The sequence below is a fragment of the Uranotaenia lowii genome, chromosome 1 (assembly GCF_029784155.1).
Source record: "Uranotaenia lowii strain MFRU-FL chromosome 1, ASM2978415v1, whole genome shotgun sequence".
Classification (NCBI taxonomy): Eukaryota; Metazoa; Arthropoda; class Insecta; order Diptera; family Culicidae; genus Uranotaenia; species Uranotaenia lowii.
The window spans coordinates 89,748,945-89,767,332 of NC_073691.1; the positions used below are offsets into that span (position 1 = coordinate 89,748,945).

At 37.9% G+C, this 18,388-nt stretch overlaps 1 protein-coding gene across 3 annotated transcripts in view; it reads left to right on the forward strand.

Annotated features, from left to right (window-relative positions):
• LOC129738936 (polymeric immunoglobulin receptor-like) overlaps window positions 1–18,388 on the forward strand; it is a 348,269-nt gene that overhangs the window by 319,688 nt on the left and 10,193 nt on the right. The gene's annotated exons all lie outside the window — the stretch shown is intronic.

Genomic DNA, 18,388 nt, shown 5'->3' on the forward strand with positions numbered 1-18,388 from the left:
ACTCCGCCAAAGGCGTGAAGTGCTTCAAAAAAAAATCCAAAATATTAGGAAAATTAAATTGATCAACCAAAATAGATCAGGTCGACAGAAAAAAGATCTGACATCGCCGCTTAGCATCAGCAGTTGAGCGTCTTCCGACCACCAATCTTAGTCGCTTTTCAAGTCAGATGTAAGTTGGAAACAACTGGAGTCCAACGCTCTCCTTAAAAAACAAAACCGCTGCAAATCGTGAAATGCCTTAAACAGGAAAGTTCTCAATAAAAGATAAGGCTTCGATTTTAAAGCATTCCACCGATTATTAAAAAAAATCTAGCTTGCCTTCTTCATCGAGTGTCGCGACGATGGTGGGAAACTAATTTTTACGGCGTTTCCGTTCAATTTCGAATCCCGTGGTTGATGTAGGCGAATTCGAAATTGAGCAGGGGGTTCCGGACTATGTTGACGGAGTCCGGATTTCCAGCGGGTTTTGCTTCGGAAAAGGTTGGTCCGCGAACAATCTGGGTTTACCGTGTAATCGTAGCTGGTGCAAATCGTTCACATGAAGGATAAACAGAAGTGGTCCAAGGTTACTGCCTTGGGGGACTCCAACAGGCAGGTTTCCAAGGTCACTAGTTGACTGATTGATTTGGACGTACTGCTTTCTGTTAGCAAGATAACTAGCAAATAGAGAAAGTGCGTTACCTCTGATTCCAAATGAATTCAGCTTTCGAAGCAGAATAGCATGGTCAATCGTGTCGAAAGCTTTTTTCAGGTGCAAGAATAACACTCCCATAAGCTTGCGGTTATCCATGGCATTGTGAAAGCGTCTTCTAGCTCAGTTGCTGCTGTCAAAGTACTTAACCCTTCGCGAAAACCGTATTGATGGCTGTATAGTATATTATGGTGCTTCAAGAAGTGCAAGACCCGGTCTGCTATCAGCTGCTCTATTACCTTACTAAAAACCGATAGTATTGATATTGACATCTGCAGAAACTGTTTTAGAATACCTGTCGTTCAGTTGGCTGTACAGTATGCTGAGCTTCTCTAACTTTTCTGTGGGACTGTTCGCATGTTTGTTATGAAATTCAACTCGGAAGGCTTGGAATCGTCAAATTGAACACCTGGAAAAAAAAATTACTCCTCTTTGCGGTGTTCTTTGGAAACTGAGAAATTTTGTTCCCCAACATGTTCTCTTTAAATTTTATTTTGCGTTTATTCACTCTCATTTGAACTACCTTGTTATGATATGGGGAAGAGCTTCTTTGTCTCACTTACAGAAACTTCAAACGCTCCAGAATAGATGCTTGAAAAACATCTTAAAACTCCCTTTGTTATTCCCTACCTTTCAGCTATACTCTTTAAGAACGCATAACGTTCTTCCAATATCTGAACTCTGTGATTTGCAAACTGTTATATATATCTATGATAATCTACACTCAACTGAAAATATTCAAAACCTCCATTTTACTACGGGGTTGCGAACTCATAACACTCGCCAGTCAGATTTCTTGCAACGAAGCCGATCCACAACATCATTAGGGCAAAAAAGAATTTCGTTTATTGGACCTACTAAATACAACACCTTACCAACTGATATTAAAAACATAACCAATCGTTCCATGTTCAAAACCAAAGTGATACAGCTTTTGAAAGAAAAATTGAACCATTAAAACAGTCGATCATCAACCAGTCTTTGTTTTGCTTACCTTTTGCATATTTGTAGCGTTAATTTCTAATATTATTATTCTTTAAAAAATCGTAGTTTGTATTTTTATCTTATTAAATTATTGAACATAACTTGATAAAATTAGTAAATATAATTAGTGTAATAGTAAATATAGTATAATGAATCTCTTCAAAGGAAATTATTTTCCATTGAGATTCATATTGTTGTCAATTTAGTTAAATAATACATTTCCTCGCACGACATTAAACAATTTTGTGTTCTCAGCATGATTAAAATTTGCTCGCGTTAACTTTTATTATTCATTGCTGCCAGACATGCTGAGAACAGTAGCGTCCATTACCAGGGGGCTCAATTGAGCCTTTTGGTGTGGGGGAGTGTGGTGGGCCGCTACATAAAAAAAAAAAAAAAAAAAAGGCTTCGTATATCTCTTAATGTTGCACAATCACTTTTTCCAACTTTCGATAAACTCTAGGTTTTTTTTTAATTGATTGTAGTCAACACCAGACTGTGGTCACTCACATCGATTGGAACGGTTTCATTTAAGGTTTTATCTATGATCGAATCTGAGCATACAACGTGATCAAGGATGTTGCAACTTGCTGGGCGGGATACATGTGTGTTGGACACTTGACACCCATAACATCTCAGAATATCTAAATATTGTTCGACTACGGGACAACTAGATTTATTTACTGGGATTTTGACATCGCCTAGCATCAAATAATGGGAATTAGGCTTTAAAGAGGCAAGAACGGCATCAAGTTTTTAAAAATAGAGCTGCGGATTTTGAGAAAGAGATCGGTAAACTGCATGAACTTTAATTGGTGGGCCACCCGTTTCAAGACGCGAATGTACGTAGTGGAATCCATCATCATGTAAGTTTTCAATCTCAGTTACTATGAGCGATTCTTTTATAAGAACTGCTAGTCCACCGCGCTACGATATCCATTCACAGCTGTTAAATATTTTCTATCTTCTTTCAGCCAAATCTCCCCAAGTACTAGGACATCAATAGATGCAGAGAATTGCTCCAAAAATATCTTGATAAAATCTAATTTGCTCGGATCATTAAGGCCTCTACCATTGAATCGGAGAAATCTCAGAAAATGACGGTTATTTTTATTTCGTTGTTTTCACGAAGAGAATCTAGCAAGTCGTGTAATATATTTTTATTTTTATTTTCCATTGTTTGTTTTTTAAGTTACAGGTAACAATATAAAATACGATGACTATCTAAATAACTTCTTCTTCAGTAATAAAACGTTTCGGTGAAGACATTTCTGGTATTGTAATGTTGAATGTTTCTAAGTCGGCTGAATGGCTCAAAAAGCGTTTCTGGATGGATTTAGCAAGTGTACGTTGGTCATTCCTGTTTCCAATTTGCTCGATTTTTGCACCTTCGTGAAGTTTGACAAGGATTTTTCCATCTCGTCCTGGCCAAACGAATTTAAAGCCGAGCTCGTTCTGCATATTCTTGGTTTCCGTTAAAAGTTCTTTCCCAAAAGTCGTTAATTCATCCCGAATTGTCACTTTATTTGTGGACCCTGCAAAGGCACTATCGATCTTTGCTGCATGCAAAACTCCATGCTCACGCTTTTTTTGAAAAAGCATCTCCTTAGTAGTCGAACAATCAAAGGTTACAAGAAGCGGTGCAGATCTGGATGAAGAAGTTTTGCTCACTAATCGTCTCGTCTCGGTGACGTCTCCATTCTTCAGTGGGCACCCGATTGCATCTGCCAATTTTTGAACAGTGTCCTTGACATTTGCTTGGGCGTTCATGGGTAGTTCAAGCACTACCACATTTTTTTCTAGAGCAGACCTGTTTGCTTTATCGGTCTTCATCTCTAGACGATCCACTTTATTAGATAGATCGCAGTGTTTCTGTTGCCAAATATTGACCGTAGTTTTCAGCTTTTCATTATCGGATTGAATTTCCCTGATTGCCTTCCCTATTGATTAGAAGTTTCTCCTTAACTCCTCCAGCTTGTTTGATAGAAATTCTTGGGACTCCTCTATGTTCCTGTTAGTTTCAAACAGTGTTCCAAAAATCACTCATTTTCAATGAATGTTCCTGAATGCACTTCGCAACTGAACGTATAGCGATCGGGTTTTGTTATTGATTGCTACTGGACTTATCCGATCATCGATCGTTCTATTCATCGCTAAAATACAGATCACCTCGCACGATGTTTGCTGTCAAAACAGTGCAGCTTTATCATCGAATTGGAATCTCACCATTGAGCGATGCATACGGCGAATCATGTTGGGCTAGGATCAGGAGTGAATGGTTCAGACAGTGAGCGAGTGATACATGTAACCGATCATTAGCAAATGTTGTTTGATTTTAAACCTAGCCAATTAATAAATTTATTTGATTTTACAGTTTTTTTTACTACAGTAAGAATAAAATCAAACTGTAGTTGTGTTTGTGATGGAAAGATGGTCACTTCCGCCGTCTTTTCAATTTCTAATCAGCCAGGCGTATACTGAGTGAGCGACATTCAGATTGGATCAGTTGGTATCTCTCTCATCTCCGATATGCGATGTTTGCTAAACCGATGATTCTGAATGATGCGACTCGGTTTGCATAGCTGATAGGAGCGCTGATCGAGATTGCATACCAGCCAGGCGAAGCAGTTGCGAAAGGCGCTATCCCATTATACAATCAGAATGTATCCAACAGGAAACGCATCCTGAGTGTTTATTTTGATTGATTTTCGGAACATTGGTTTCAACCAAGCTATCGACAACTGCGCGGGTTTTCAGCAGTTCGTCTCGAACTTCACCACGGACAGATGATTGATCTTTCTTAATTCCTCTAACGTGTTCCGTTAGCTTTCGGATATCCTCACTAATGGAATCAGTACGATTTACTGCTTGGGACACCCTGGTAAACATGTCGATACACTCCGGCGAGCAGAAAAACGGGTTCTTTTTTATTTTCAGAATACTGTTGCCATAGATTTTCTTGCACCGAAAGTGCACTGCCCTGTGATAGTGCACGCACTCAATCACTTTCGATGGATCTTGCACCAAACTCTCGCAAAGAAAACAGAATAATTTTTTTTCATCCACTATTCTGTAATATTTTCACTCTGTGCGGAAACTTTTGAGCGGTGGTGTAAAATCAAAACACTCGATCGAGTCAGATACCGAGAACGATCACTGAGAGAAGTGAGCAGTGATAGACGAATGACAGCAATAAGCAATGATGTGGATTGTTTATGATAAAAAGAGACGGAAAATGAAATCTATTCCGTTATACTGCACCAAAATCCAGATACGAAGTCCAGCGGAAGGTCCTGTGTGCGTACTCCTGATTGAAGATAGGCCTTAGATTCCACCACCACCACCACTTGATGTTGCTGAATGTACTCGATTCGAGGTTTAGCAACTATTGGTGGGCCTGGTCTAAGGTTCCTATCACACTATGGGGCTGCCATCTTGGACTTAGCTGGCGGGAGCCGCATTTCATAAATTCGCTGCGAGACAGACGATGTTTGACCCGCCCCTGACTTGGGGAACAGACGCTCGGATGTTGTTGCACGCCGTCCCTGACCAAAGCATCCACCGAGGTAGGGTACCCGATCTCCGCTTAGGTTATTCGCATCCCAGCCGGTACCACGGGGAGGTTGAGATAAGAGTTGTGAATAAGAAGTGATGGGGCCTCGTGCTGCACATTATCCACCATTCGCCAGCCTTTAGCGCATTAAATCACTCAAATAATAGGGTCAACGACCCGATCGCATGGACACAATTTCAGCAGAGGGGGGCAAACGTATTTTGAGAGATCAGCTTGCCACAGACGATTCTATAAAATTCTCTCTTGTTCTCCCCCTGGTTCCAATGCTTTACAGTTAATCAACTATGCATTGTCAAATCGATCAAATGACAGAAATTCTGAAATACAATTCATCGATTCAAGGTGAATCGCATTTCTATCAACCTGGCTCAAGGAGGTCTAATCTTTCCATAATTTGGTTAAAATTTTTGAAAACGCTTGGACAGTGTATTTCAATAGTTCTATCTGTTAATGGCCGAGTTTTGTAAGCTTGTTGTCAAGCCATGTAAAATTGACGACCTCTAATCCATCAACAAATGCTGTATAAATAATCCTCTGAAGTTTCGCTTGGATATTTTTCAGATCTTTATCGTCCATGGCCTTACAATTGAGGATCCTACGTTTTCGAATTGTTCCTAGCATGCCTATTCCTTGTTTTGTCATGTAAACAACAAGTGCAAGAGATGTATGGTATTTAGTTAAATGTCAGAAAATGTTAAATTTTGTTGTATCCGTAAAACCCTTACTAGGCGGAAAACGGCGTTTCTGCTGGCTCCGAGATCAGTGTAGGGATCTGAACTCTTGGACGACAGTGCATTTCACTATAGTCACTGTAAAAACTGGTTTGTTGCTCAACAGGAAATCTCCAGATTGCCAGATTGCCTACGACTAGAACGGACTTTTCCGGCGGCTGCTGACTGTGGAAGCTGCCTCTTGAAACGGTGATGCTATTCGAGCTGGCCGGGAGGTTGTGTGTGTGAGTGGAGGCGCAAACCTTAGAAGGGATGTTCTTCTATTTCGACGCAACAAGGGATGATCAAATATAAATGTTTGTGTACTTATATATATTCATATATTGTATTTTAATCCGTTCCTCACATTCCCCTTCTTCTCTATCAAAAAACAAAAAAAAAATTGGAATTGCTCTACGTTGTACAAGTTGATGTTTTTTTTACCCTTTACATAATTTCAATAGTACTATAATCACACTTGATTTCGTCGCAAAAACAAAGAGTTTTTTTCTTTCAAGTGTAAATTTTTTTTTTTATCAAAGTCGTTCAAACTTAAACTGATTTTATCAACAATTATTAACTATACTGTGAACATGAACAATATATGTGATAACGGCAATAACCCGAAATCGAAATTTTGTTTTCAATTCCGACTAAGTTTTTCTCAAAATTAATATTTTATCTATATTTTGTCCACATCCTGAACAAGACAAAATTGATTGAGACTCCAAGGTCCATGGAAGCTCCACCAAACGCGATAAATTAGCCATAATAAATTGTTGGCAATAGTTCTTTCATGCAGCATTTCCCATAACAATCAAAATTATCGACGTTTCATAAAAATATCCCTAAATAAATAACTAACATTATTTTGCCTCAATAAAAACTTCTTATCACAATTTTAAGTTCGTTTGCAAAACTTATTTGTTATTCAGGCAAACTTGAGATCCAACAGGCTACCGTGTAAATTCGAGGAATTTAAACACCAGAAATTTGAGTTTATGTGTGGTTAGTCGCAGAGTGTAACCGATATCCTATTAATTAATTCCTAAAGACATCGCCTAGTTTTAGTCTCATAGTAGTTGGTCCTAAACACTAAAGCAACGGAACAGTTACTGCTTGGGACCGGTACGATCTCAACGATAACAGGATTTGGTTTTGATCGAAATGAATGTTTTGGATTCGGTAGAGAATCTTATTTGAGCTGAAGTGCAAAAACAAAATTAAATAATGAATTATTATTCTTGATCGAATTTTCGCTGTTCGGCTTAATCGCGAATGCTTGTGTTACAGAAACATTACGTGCTCGTGCGTTGAAAATCAAATGGTCAGATGATAACTGTAGGATTTTTCAATTTTAGTGTTCGACCAATCAATGCCAGGTGAATTTCTACAGGTGTATACCCGAGAAGGAACTGCTTCAGTTTGTACTATTTCAGCTTGGCTAGATTAAGTGGCTTAAACATTGGAACTAGGGGTTTTTCTCTGCCGCCTCAATGCGGACAACTTCCATTTTTTCAAGACTTTGGGACAGTTCTCTCAGCGCGTAAGCCTGTTCAGCCAGTACGGCATCAGTGGGCAGTCAAACATGCTCTTCTCGCGCGACCCGAACTGGTTCGGAAATAGAATAGAGAAAGGTTGTTGCTCCCAACTAAACCAACCGTGGCAGTAATAGAAAACAGCTATGAACAGCAATGTCAGTAAGTCCTCATAAAGATCATTGAACAACGAATAAACATTTAATTTTTTCTTACTATGCTGCAATAAACTGAAAATCTTAAGTATTGAAACTGTATCGACTTATAGATCGTCGAGCCATCGTCAATATTTTCTATCAACTTCGAGTGAACAGTTTTGCAAACTTTGTTCATGTTATGAGTGTATACTGTGCTGCTACTTTATGATCGACTCGTTGATTCAGCGTTGATTGAAATGATTTAATACTTCACCCCGTTCTGTTGACCTGCTACTTGAATCCTTCCTTTTCGAGAAAATTCATATCTTACTGGGGTAGTCTCTTACTCATGCCCAAACGTGTGTAAATAGGCGTTTTACTTTCCTACGACGTGTAAGTTAAAAACTGGTATTAATTTCATTCTTACGATGGCGTTTGTTTAAATGGCATTACGACTGACCTGAACCAAAGTCTAAGCAAACGCTCCTCAAATAGGTCTTCAATCTCTTAAGTGAATTCAAGCATCCTTCATGCATTACTGAAAAAACTCTGCTATGGATTCCCGCCTTTTTCCTTCTTATAAAATCTACTGCGCATTTCATCATAGGGAAACATGAGTTGGTAATTTTATTGAACAATTACTGGATAAGCTGGCATATCATAAAAACATTTCAAGAAACTACGCGCCTTACTTAATCAAACCTTAGACAAATATGGTTTACTGGTGTCCTCCCTTTGGCTGACAAATCGATTCGATTTTCGACCTGGATTAGGATTGAAAAGAGAAGCTGGTGAGTTCGACCTTGACTAAACATATAGTTCGGAACAGGGGATTTTCGCCTACAACCAAAAATGGTTAATATGTTCTATCTCTGCTATAATTGACTTTTAGTCCTAAACTTGAATTACAGCTCCAAGAGGTGACCTTTGTCTAAACAATCACCGTCGATCTACGCCTAATCTGGACGAATAGTTTTGAACTGGCATCCTGCGCCTAAACTAGACATGAAGTTTTCTACTGAAATTCGAGCCATCTACTGGCGATCCTTGCCTCAAGTGGATTGATAACTCTAAACTGGCCTCGACTGGTGGCTTTACTGGACATTTTGTCTTCGACTGGAGCCCTCGACTGACAATCTTCGCATAGACTGGACTTAAAGTCCTAAACTGGACATAAAGTTTCCGAGTGGCGACCTGCGCCTGGATATGAAGTTCTCGACTGGACTCCGAGTCCCCGACTGGCGATCTTCGTCTAAACTGTACATTAAGTCCTCGCCTGGACATCGAGTTCACGACTGGCGATTTACGCCTAGACTGGACTGAAAGTCCAAAACTGGACATGAAGTCCTCGACTGGACTCCGAGTCCCCGACTGGCGATCTTCGCCGAAACTGGACTCATGGTCCTAAACTGAACATAAAGTCCTCGATTGGACTACGACTCCCCGACTGGCGATCTTCGCCTAAACTGTACATTAAGTCCTCAACTGGACGTTGAGTTCCCGGCTGGCCGTCTACGCCTTAACTGGACTGATAGTCCTAAACTACACATGTAGTCCTCGACAGGACTTCGAGACACCGACTGGCGATCTTCGCCTAAACTGGACTGTTAGTCCTAAACTGGACATGAAGTCCTCGACTGGACTTCAAGTCCCCGACTGGCGATCTTCGCCTAAACTGGCGTCCTCCGCCTAAACTGACGTCCTCCGCCTGAACTGGACATTAAGTCCTCGACTGGCGACCTGCGCCTATACTGAACATTGAGTCCTAGACTAGTGAAACCACCTAAGCTGAGCATTCAGTCTTTGCTGGCGATTTTCGCCTTTACAAGATTCAACGAATGCTCGGCTTTCGTACGAAAAACTTACCGCTGGAAATCACGAACTAGCGTTTTTTATCTGAAACTTTCACTTGAATTAACTGGCGTTCCATCTAATGAATAACAAAAGTAAAAACAATCGCGCCCGCACGTTTACTATTTATCTATATTGTTGAATCAGGAATTAACACTCCAATTGAAAATTAAGCTTCGAAATAACTTTTTTGCTGAGCGCCATTTTGATTTTCTCTTGGCAACTGGAGATTTCCTTCAAATTTAAATAAATGTTATCTTTTAACTTTGCCTTTGCTGGTGGGTCCTGTCACGGTCGCCAATGTAAAAACTGGTTTGTTGCTCAACAGGAAATCTCCAGATTGCCAGATTGCCTACGACTAGAACGGACTTTTCCGGCGACTGCTGACTGTGGAAGCTGCCTCTTGAAACGGTGATGCTATTCGAACTGGCCGGGAGGTTGTGTGTGTGAGTGGAGGCGCAAACCTTAGAAGGGATGTTCTTCTATTTCGACGCAACAAGGGATGATCAAATATAAATGTTTGTGTACTTATATATATGGGTCATTCCATGTCAAGTGTGCACAGCGAAAAAAAAAATCTTATCGAAATTTCGCCAAACTTGGCCGAAAGACTTTCTGAGGCCTACAAAACAAATCCTCAATTTTTGAGAATGAACCGCCCACCCCCCGTTACAGGACCCTCCCTTCTTTTTTTCAAGATTTTGAAAAACTCATCATTTTTCAAATACAATATCTCCGGACTGGAAAATCACACCAAAATGATAAAATATGCGTTGTGTAGATTTTATTAAAATCTATCATTTGATATTATTCATTTTCTGAAATAGTGACGTTTTTAACGTCAAAACATAGCTCTAAAAATAAAACGTTAGTTTTCGGAAGGAAAGTATATTTTTTTCTTGAATTTTATGATTTCATTGTTTTTTTGAGAAAATTTTACGTAAGAACCAACCAAAATCCCAATATAATATTTCTTGTTTTCGAGATATGAAAGATTTAAGTTGAATTGTTAAACAATTTTACACTTGCAGCACTCAGTGGTTTTACTCGAGTGCATTAATCGTCGAAATTTTTAGTTACATCTTCCATGCTTGAACAGATTTTTTGTTTTCATGATTTGTTTTATAACTAAGGAAAATTAGAAATAACATTTTGAATGAAAGAAAAACAATATTTTCGGTTTATGAAATATTTTTATTCGAAATATAACTATTTTTTTCGTTCCAACACTGCAAGTTAAATTATCTTTAGATTGTCCTTCAAACCTTCCAGTCAATGTTATATTGATTTGAAAGCATTCAACTTAAGCAACATTTTGCGAAACAGGATACAATTTACCGAAGTTGTAAGAATGGTTTTTGCAGATAGGCTTTAGATTATGCACTTCTGATCGCATTTTGAACAAATTCCACCCCCTTGCGGTAAAAAGTCGTGTGTTCTTGAAAAATGTATCCACTGAACATCGCTTATGAAGTTCTTTTCCAATTGAACACGTTGCTTTTGCCATGCTAAGAAAACTGTTCCCGACTATCCAGAAGCTTAACAATAAAAGTCACTAAGACAACTCCATTCTAACCCGATCAGGAGAGCATATCAAAATAATAACTCAAACGTATCTCACCAAGATATTTACATCTGATTCAGTTATAATTAAGTACTGAAAAATTTAGATTTTAAGTTTCTCCAATCGGAATTATATCTTATTCTGATTGACAGACTCGAATGGGGTTGAGATAATTTTCAATGATAAAGAATTTATTCGGGTTGTCCCAAAATAAAATGATTATATCTTATTTTGATATATGTACAACTTTTTCTGAAACACGGACATCGAAGTCAACGGCCCAAACCGTACATTAATGAGTTTCGCTCAACAGATCCTTAAAATTGGATCCAATTTTTGGGAAACCAAAAATGGAACATGGTTTTAGCAAAAATATGGTTTATTTACATTCCACTAGTAACTTTTCTCGAAGCACTCATATCTTGATAAGTTATAATTTTGATAGGTTTTGTTCTGCCCAATATCAAACTATGCTATCTGAACGAGATATAATCTTGAAAGGAGCATATCTAAAATTGATATAATTTAGCTATGATCGTATAGATTTTTTAATATAATTTGAGATATTTTAACATCCTACGAGTACTGAATAATAACCCATTTAGAAAGGAAAAAAATAGTATCAAAATATCTCATCTTGATATAATTTAGTTTTTCCCTCCTGATCGGGAATGCAGTAACAGAGGGCAACTGGATATTTCAACAGCAATCTTCGATTTAAGAAGTTGTATTCAAAACTACTTGCAAGTAAGAGCAAGCGAGCAGTTGCGGCAGCAATTCGTTCGCAATGATCAGTGAATTAGTTAAAAAAATGTTATTGTTCAGTACTCCATTCGGTGTCAACAAAAAAAATCTGCTGTGATTGCTTTGAATAAATAAAGGCGATATACAATGAACAAATGCTGTGTGTCAATAGTCAGTATTATTAGATCAGTATCGCCATAATTCATGTAAGTTCAGTAGGTAATCAACAGACCAGCAGATTCTTGACATTTATACATCTTCTGTGAATAAGTTTAACAGTTTTTTAAAATAATGAACCAAATCCTCACATTTATTCATCCGCAGCATCCGCTAAGGAAGCACTTACTTGATGATTTAAAACAGTGTGATAATAAATAAAATTATCATTCAATAGCAAAACGAAATGAAACTTAAAGTGTTATTTTATTTTTAAGCATCTTATTTTTACAAAAAATTGCTGTTCGCTAGAAGTAAACTTCAATCTGCATGCTGATTTTAAATGAAATTTGTCAAGAAAATCGTGAATGGAATTACCAAAAGTTTAAGGGGATACTGTAAGAAAATATTAGATGGACAGTAAAACTTAATTCTTTCATAACTCGAAAACAAGAAATATTATATTGGGATTTTGGTTGGTTCTTACGTAAAATTTTCTCAAAAAAACAATGAAATCATAAAATTCAAGAAAAAAATATACTTTCCTTGCGAAAACTAACGTTTTATTTTTAGAGCTTTGTTTTGACGTTGAAAACGTCACTATTTCAAAAAATGAATAATATCAAATGATAGATTTTAATAAAATCTACACAACGCATATTTTATCATTTTGGTATGATTTTCCAGTCCGGATATATTGTATTTTAAAAATGATGAATTTTTCAAAATCTTGAAAAAAAGAAGGGAGGGTCCTGTAACGGGGGGTGGGCGGTTCATTCTCAAAAATTGAGGATTTGTTTTGTAGGCCTCAGAAAGTCTTTCGGCCAAGTTTGGCGAGTTTTCGATAAGATTTTTTTTTTCGCTGTGCACACTTGACATGGAATGACCCATATTCATATATTGTATTTTAATCCGTTCCTCACAGTCACTTATTTAAGTTTCTTTTCTCTTATCTCTCGCTACGGTAACGCATTGGGTCGTCAACACGCTTAATTATATCTCCTTGTTCAACCACGTCACTACAATCAGGTTCACCATCATTTTTTGTGAATGTTCTTTCTTGCCTTACATATCCTGTCACTCCGCACAAAACAAAAGTTTAAACCCCCAATTGTTCGGTTTCATAGGCATGTATTGTTTTAAGAGGTGCCGGACCATTAAGGCGCAAATTTGCTCATCAATAAACGTCTTTTTTTTTTAAAAAAAAAGAAAGGAAAAATGCAAATAGATTACAAATTATGTAATAAGTTGGGTAGTTAAAACATGCTTATAATTACTGCGCTGTGCATTAGTAATTTCCGCTCAGGGACGGGCTTTTAAAATCGTTTTTAAAGTTCTACGTGTAAGTTTCTTGTACCTTATTTTCTCTATTTGAGTGTATCCAATTTTAAATTGCCCGGTTTTTATGTGTGTAAGTTTTTGTGAATCGCTGCCTGCGAAATATCTGCGCTTGGTGACCTGGCAACTGGATAATCGTGGAACTACATCGCCGGTGTCATCAACAGGCGCTAGAAATCGAGATTCGGGAACCTCAGTGGAGATGGAGTGGGAACAAGCTGCGAAGAGATGAAAGAAAGGCGTTCAAGGTTTTGAAAAAAACTTGAATAAAAATTATAAACAGGTATTGAGGTCGGTTTTCTTTATCTCCAAAACTGGACTTCAGAATGTTTTACATGCCTGAATCCATGTTTGTAACACAAAAAGTTAATTTTTGAATCAAAAATATTCAAATGTTTTTAGCAAAAGCCAACCAACCAACGAAAACTTGACAAACCAGGTCACCGTACAGCAAAACAAAAGGATACGATGGCCTACTTACACTTGTTCAAGATGCTTCAATCTCTCACCAATACAATTGAACGATGATACGATGTAAATACCTTAAAACACGTTTTGCCTCAGTCCAGTCACGATTTGAAGGTTGAGATACTTTTCTTCCAAGCAATGATGTAGCAAGACATATATCCGGTCTGGTATTCACAGCCACGTAGAGCAAACTGCCAACTAAACTTCGATAGGATTCGTTTGAAGGTAGATACTCCTCCTCCTTTTGCTTAATGTAGGCTGGATCCAAAGGGATGAATGATGGCTTGGCGTTTTCGAGTCCAAAACGTTTCACCACTTGGTCGATGTAACTTGATTGGTTTAATGTGTAGTGGCCACTATCACGTTCAATTTGAATGCCCAGAAACTGGTTCAGTTCACCGAGACTTGAAAATTTGAACAATTTCGACAAATATTCGCATATCTCTTGAAATGCTGATTTAGAGTGACAACAAACAACCATATCGTCAACATACAGTAGAATTGCGCTTAATTTCCCATGTCTTTCTCGTACGTAGAGACATGGATCAGCAATCGATGGATCAAATCCCATGGTCTTGAAAACGCTATCAATTTTTCTATTCCAAACTCGGGCTGATTGCTTGAGGCCATATAAACTCCGTTTTAATAGACAAACTTTTCCAGAACCAGATTCAAATCCAGGAGGCTGTCTCATGTACACCACTTCTTCTTGTATGCCGAGCTACAAATAGGCAGTTTTGATGTCCAAATGCTGCACCAACATGTTGTCTCGGCTGGCTTTCGTCAAAATTGTACGGAATGTTGCTTGGCGAGCCACAGGAGCAAATACTTCGTCGTAGTCTGTTCCGTATTTCTGGGTAAATCCCTGTGCAACCAATCTAGCCTTGAATCGCACAGGATTTCCATGTTCATCGTACTTTTTTTGTAAATCCACTTACATCCAACAACCTTACGTCCTGGAGGCAGTAAAATAAGATCCCATGTTTGGTTGTCTGAAAGCGATTGTATTTCATCTTCCATTGCTTTTTGCCAAAATTCCTTTTCTGGACACTGTGTTGCTTCGTAGTAATTACTGGGTTCAAGCGTCACGCTGTAAGTGGCAGCGCCAAAACGTTGTGGAGGGACACCTTTATTTACACGTTCAGATCTGCGGACTGGCGTTGGAAGGATATCTATTTCTTCTTGGATATCGGGGCTGATATTTTCGAAACGGGAATCTTCCTCTTCGTGGATGGATACGTCACGGAGGTAAGAGTTTTCTTGCATACTCGGTTCATCATCGATAAACGAATGAAATTCTTCTGGAACATCGGTCTCGTTTGGTTGAATTCTGGAATGATTCAATCATTTGTTCTGAATTGACCTCCGGGCTTGAAAATTGAGAAAAAATTTCAATAAATTTTTTTCTCTGCTTATGTATACCTTTTTTGTCGATGTATCCAGCAAACGATAGCCCTTGTGGTCCAACGAATATCGAACAAATACAAGTTTTTGTGCAGTTGGACTCAACTTCTTTCTCTTTTGGGACGGAATGTGCATCCAGGCAGTACATCCAAAAACTTTTAAATTCGACACGTCGGGTTTTTGACCAAACCAAAGCTCGTATGGGGTCACTGGCAACGTCCGAGACGGAGACAAGTTTTGAAGGTAAACCGCTGTGTTCAACGCTTCAGCCCAGTAACACTGATCCAATCCGGCATCAAACATAAGGCATCTTCCCATCTCGATGAGGTAACGATTTCGACGTTCCGCCACGCCGTTCTGCTGCGGACTATAAGCTGTAGAGTATTGCGCTTGATTCCCTCTTGATTGTAAAAAGAACGCAATGCATCACTAGTATATTCTCCTCCTTGATCAGACCGCACCACTTTCGGTTTGCGACCAAATTGAGTTTTCATAGCTTCTACGTACTGTTTGATTTTGCTTGTGACCTCTGATTTCTTCTTCAAAAAATATAAAGTACAGTACTTTGAGAAGTCATCAATGACGGTTAGAAAATAACGATAACCACTCACCGATGCTATCTCCATGGGTCCACAAACGTCCGTATGAACGAGATGTAGGGTTGCATTGGTTTTCGTTTTGGATTCCTTCGGGAATGGGGTGCGAACACTTTTGGCTTTTAGACAAGGTTCACATACGTCAGGGAGGTTGCAAGACTCCATTTTCATTCCGCTTACCAAATCATCGTTCAGCATCCGGCTAATAGCATTTGGATCTCGATGGCCAAGGCGCTTGTGCCAGATGTGCTCGCAATGGAAGCGTGCTGGGCCCATAACCTGTCGTAAGCGCAGTAAATTAAAAGACTAAGGTAAGTGTACCTAAGACAACGGCTTAAGGAAGCTTTTTTCATTATTTCAATAGAATTGCCTTCCACGTTGTTTTAAAACTGATGTTTAGTAATTGAACTATATTTCTAATATTGTTCTATGAAACTATGAAGGAAATAGATCAATCCATTACGTAGTTTTTAGTCAATTTATGATTTATTTTCCTCATTCAAGTTCCTTCATTGTCGTACCAGGTTCCTAATTCCGTCGTACAAGCTGGGTTGCCAGGTGCCCAGATTTGTCTGTAAAACCAAGACTTTTGACCCTTCTTCCAGATATTGGTCAGACACAGATTTTGCCCAGATTTTTGCTGAGAGTGCCCAGATTTTCCAGACTTTCAAAATTGAGTGATGAAATCAATATTCGTGTATCGGATTTGATCCATAAGTGCCAGATTAGACTGAAATCTTGGTTGTATCCATTGGTATTTGGCCAATTATCATTAAACACATTTTTTTAAAAAATAAGATCGGCATGTTACGTGGTAGAAAACAGTGTTTGTTACTTTGTTATATAGTTCTAAACTTGAAAATAACCCACAGCTAAACTTGTTTGCTAAACTTTGTTTGCACGACACAAAGCAACGCCACGTTGCGTTGGTGCATGTAATGGGCATTAGACTGGTTCAGCTCATCTATTCAAGTTTTTTTTTGCGAGCGAAAAAAGTTTTTGCAAAAATGTGTTTTTTCGGAAATTGACGCTACGTTATTCTAACATTTTGTTGTTTGGGTTCAAAATTTTGGGAAATGACGTAGAGTAATCCAACTGAAATTAAACTTTTCGACTTTTTTCAATCAAATTGTAATATGTCAAAAACGACAAAACATCTTTTGTTGAAAATTCACTGAGAATTTATAAAAATGCAACAAACATGAGTCAAGTTGTTGAATTTTGAACGACTATATGTACAAAAAATCATATCTATCGGTTTTTTATCCAAACTTGTATTGAGATCCAAACCAGAGACTCATGAACTCTTAGTTCAAAGTTTAAATGATTCATTCATCCGAATTCTCTTGTCGTTTTGACCTTCAACGGGATTTTTTTCATCGTTTTTCCATGCATCGTGAAGATTCAATAAAAATCGAGGTTTTCGGTCCAGGAATTGAAATTTTTTCCTCGAGTTGATCCCCATTTAGAGAATTTCTGAAAACTGGAGAAGTTTAAGTTTTAGTTTTCAAGGATCTCTCAGTGACCATTCTGTAGAGCAAAGCGTTTGGTCGTATGTGCGATATTGCAGTTTGAATGCAAGAAGCTTAAAAAGTCTAATTTTCAAATAATTGATGTATCTCAAGTTTCAAACACTTGAGAAAGGTTTAGTGTCATCAGATAATAGAACCAAAAATAATCAAATATTAATATATGAAATAATTTTGAAGAAACAATTTCATTGGAGTTGAACGTTAGAAATGTGTAAAGTTGGAGATATTCTTGCGTGCACTCAAACGTTTATTAAATTATGCACGATACTGTTAGTAAATAATTTGTAAAACACCAACCACTAAGCTAAAAAATCCATCAATTCTTTGTTCATTTGAAACCATGCATTATAAGCAATGCTGAATACATTCAAGTAATTTATCAATATAAATAGACTTTTTGCACTTATCTCCCAGCGCATCAAGTTCCTAGCTTCAAAATAAACAAAATTACTGTATTGTGTTGTGATTACTTGGAAATCCATTATGTTCATTCTCTATGAGTCCGACTGTGTTCAGCAAAAAATAGTAAAAATGAACCGGTCTAATTCCAATTCTTGCAAAACGGTTTCCTATTCCTGTCGCAAAATTACGACGAATTATGGAGCCCGAGCGATTCGATTTCAATCGAATATTAACAAATTTATATAGTTCAGCTTAATTTGAAATCATTTTTATAATTTTATTTCAACAGTTTTCTGTCGAATTTTATGATTTTGATGGTTATATGCATTGACAGGAAGCGATAAAATAAAGAAACACGTTGGGGGGATCACTAAGTTCGTTTTACAATATGGCGGAGTGCATCAATAATTCAATTCACTTCGCGATTTCAATATCAAATAAATTAAGAAAAAGTTTTAAAAGTGAAAAATTTGTGATAGAAAATAAATTCACAAGCTTAACTTTATCATGTGAAGTAGCCAATTACAGTGGAAAGTGATTTTTCGGCTCTGAAACATGCATTCTTGAATTGCGACGAATCAGAGGGATACGACGGAGGAGGGTACACCTACCCTACTTGCTTTTCTAAAGGCTGATTGAAGAATGAATTTATTTCTGTTAAAAACTGTCATCTTATGTTAAAAATCGATGACTACTTCG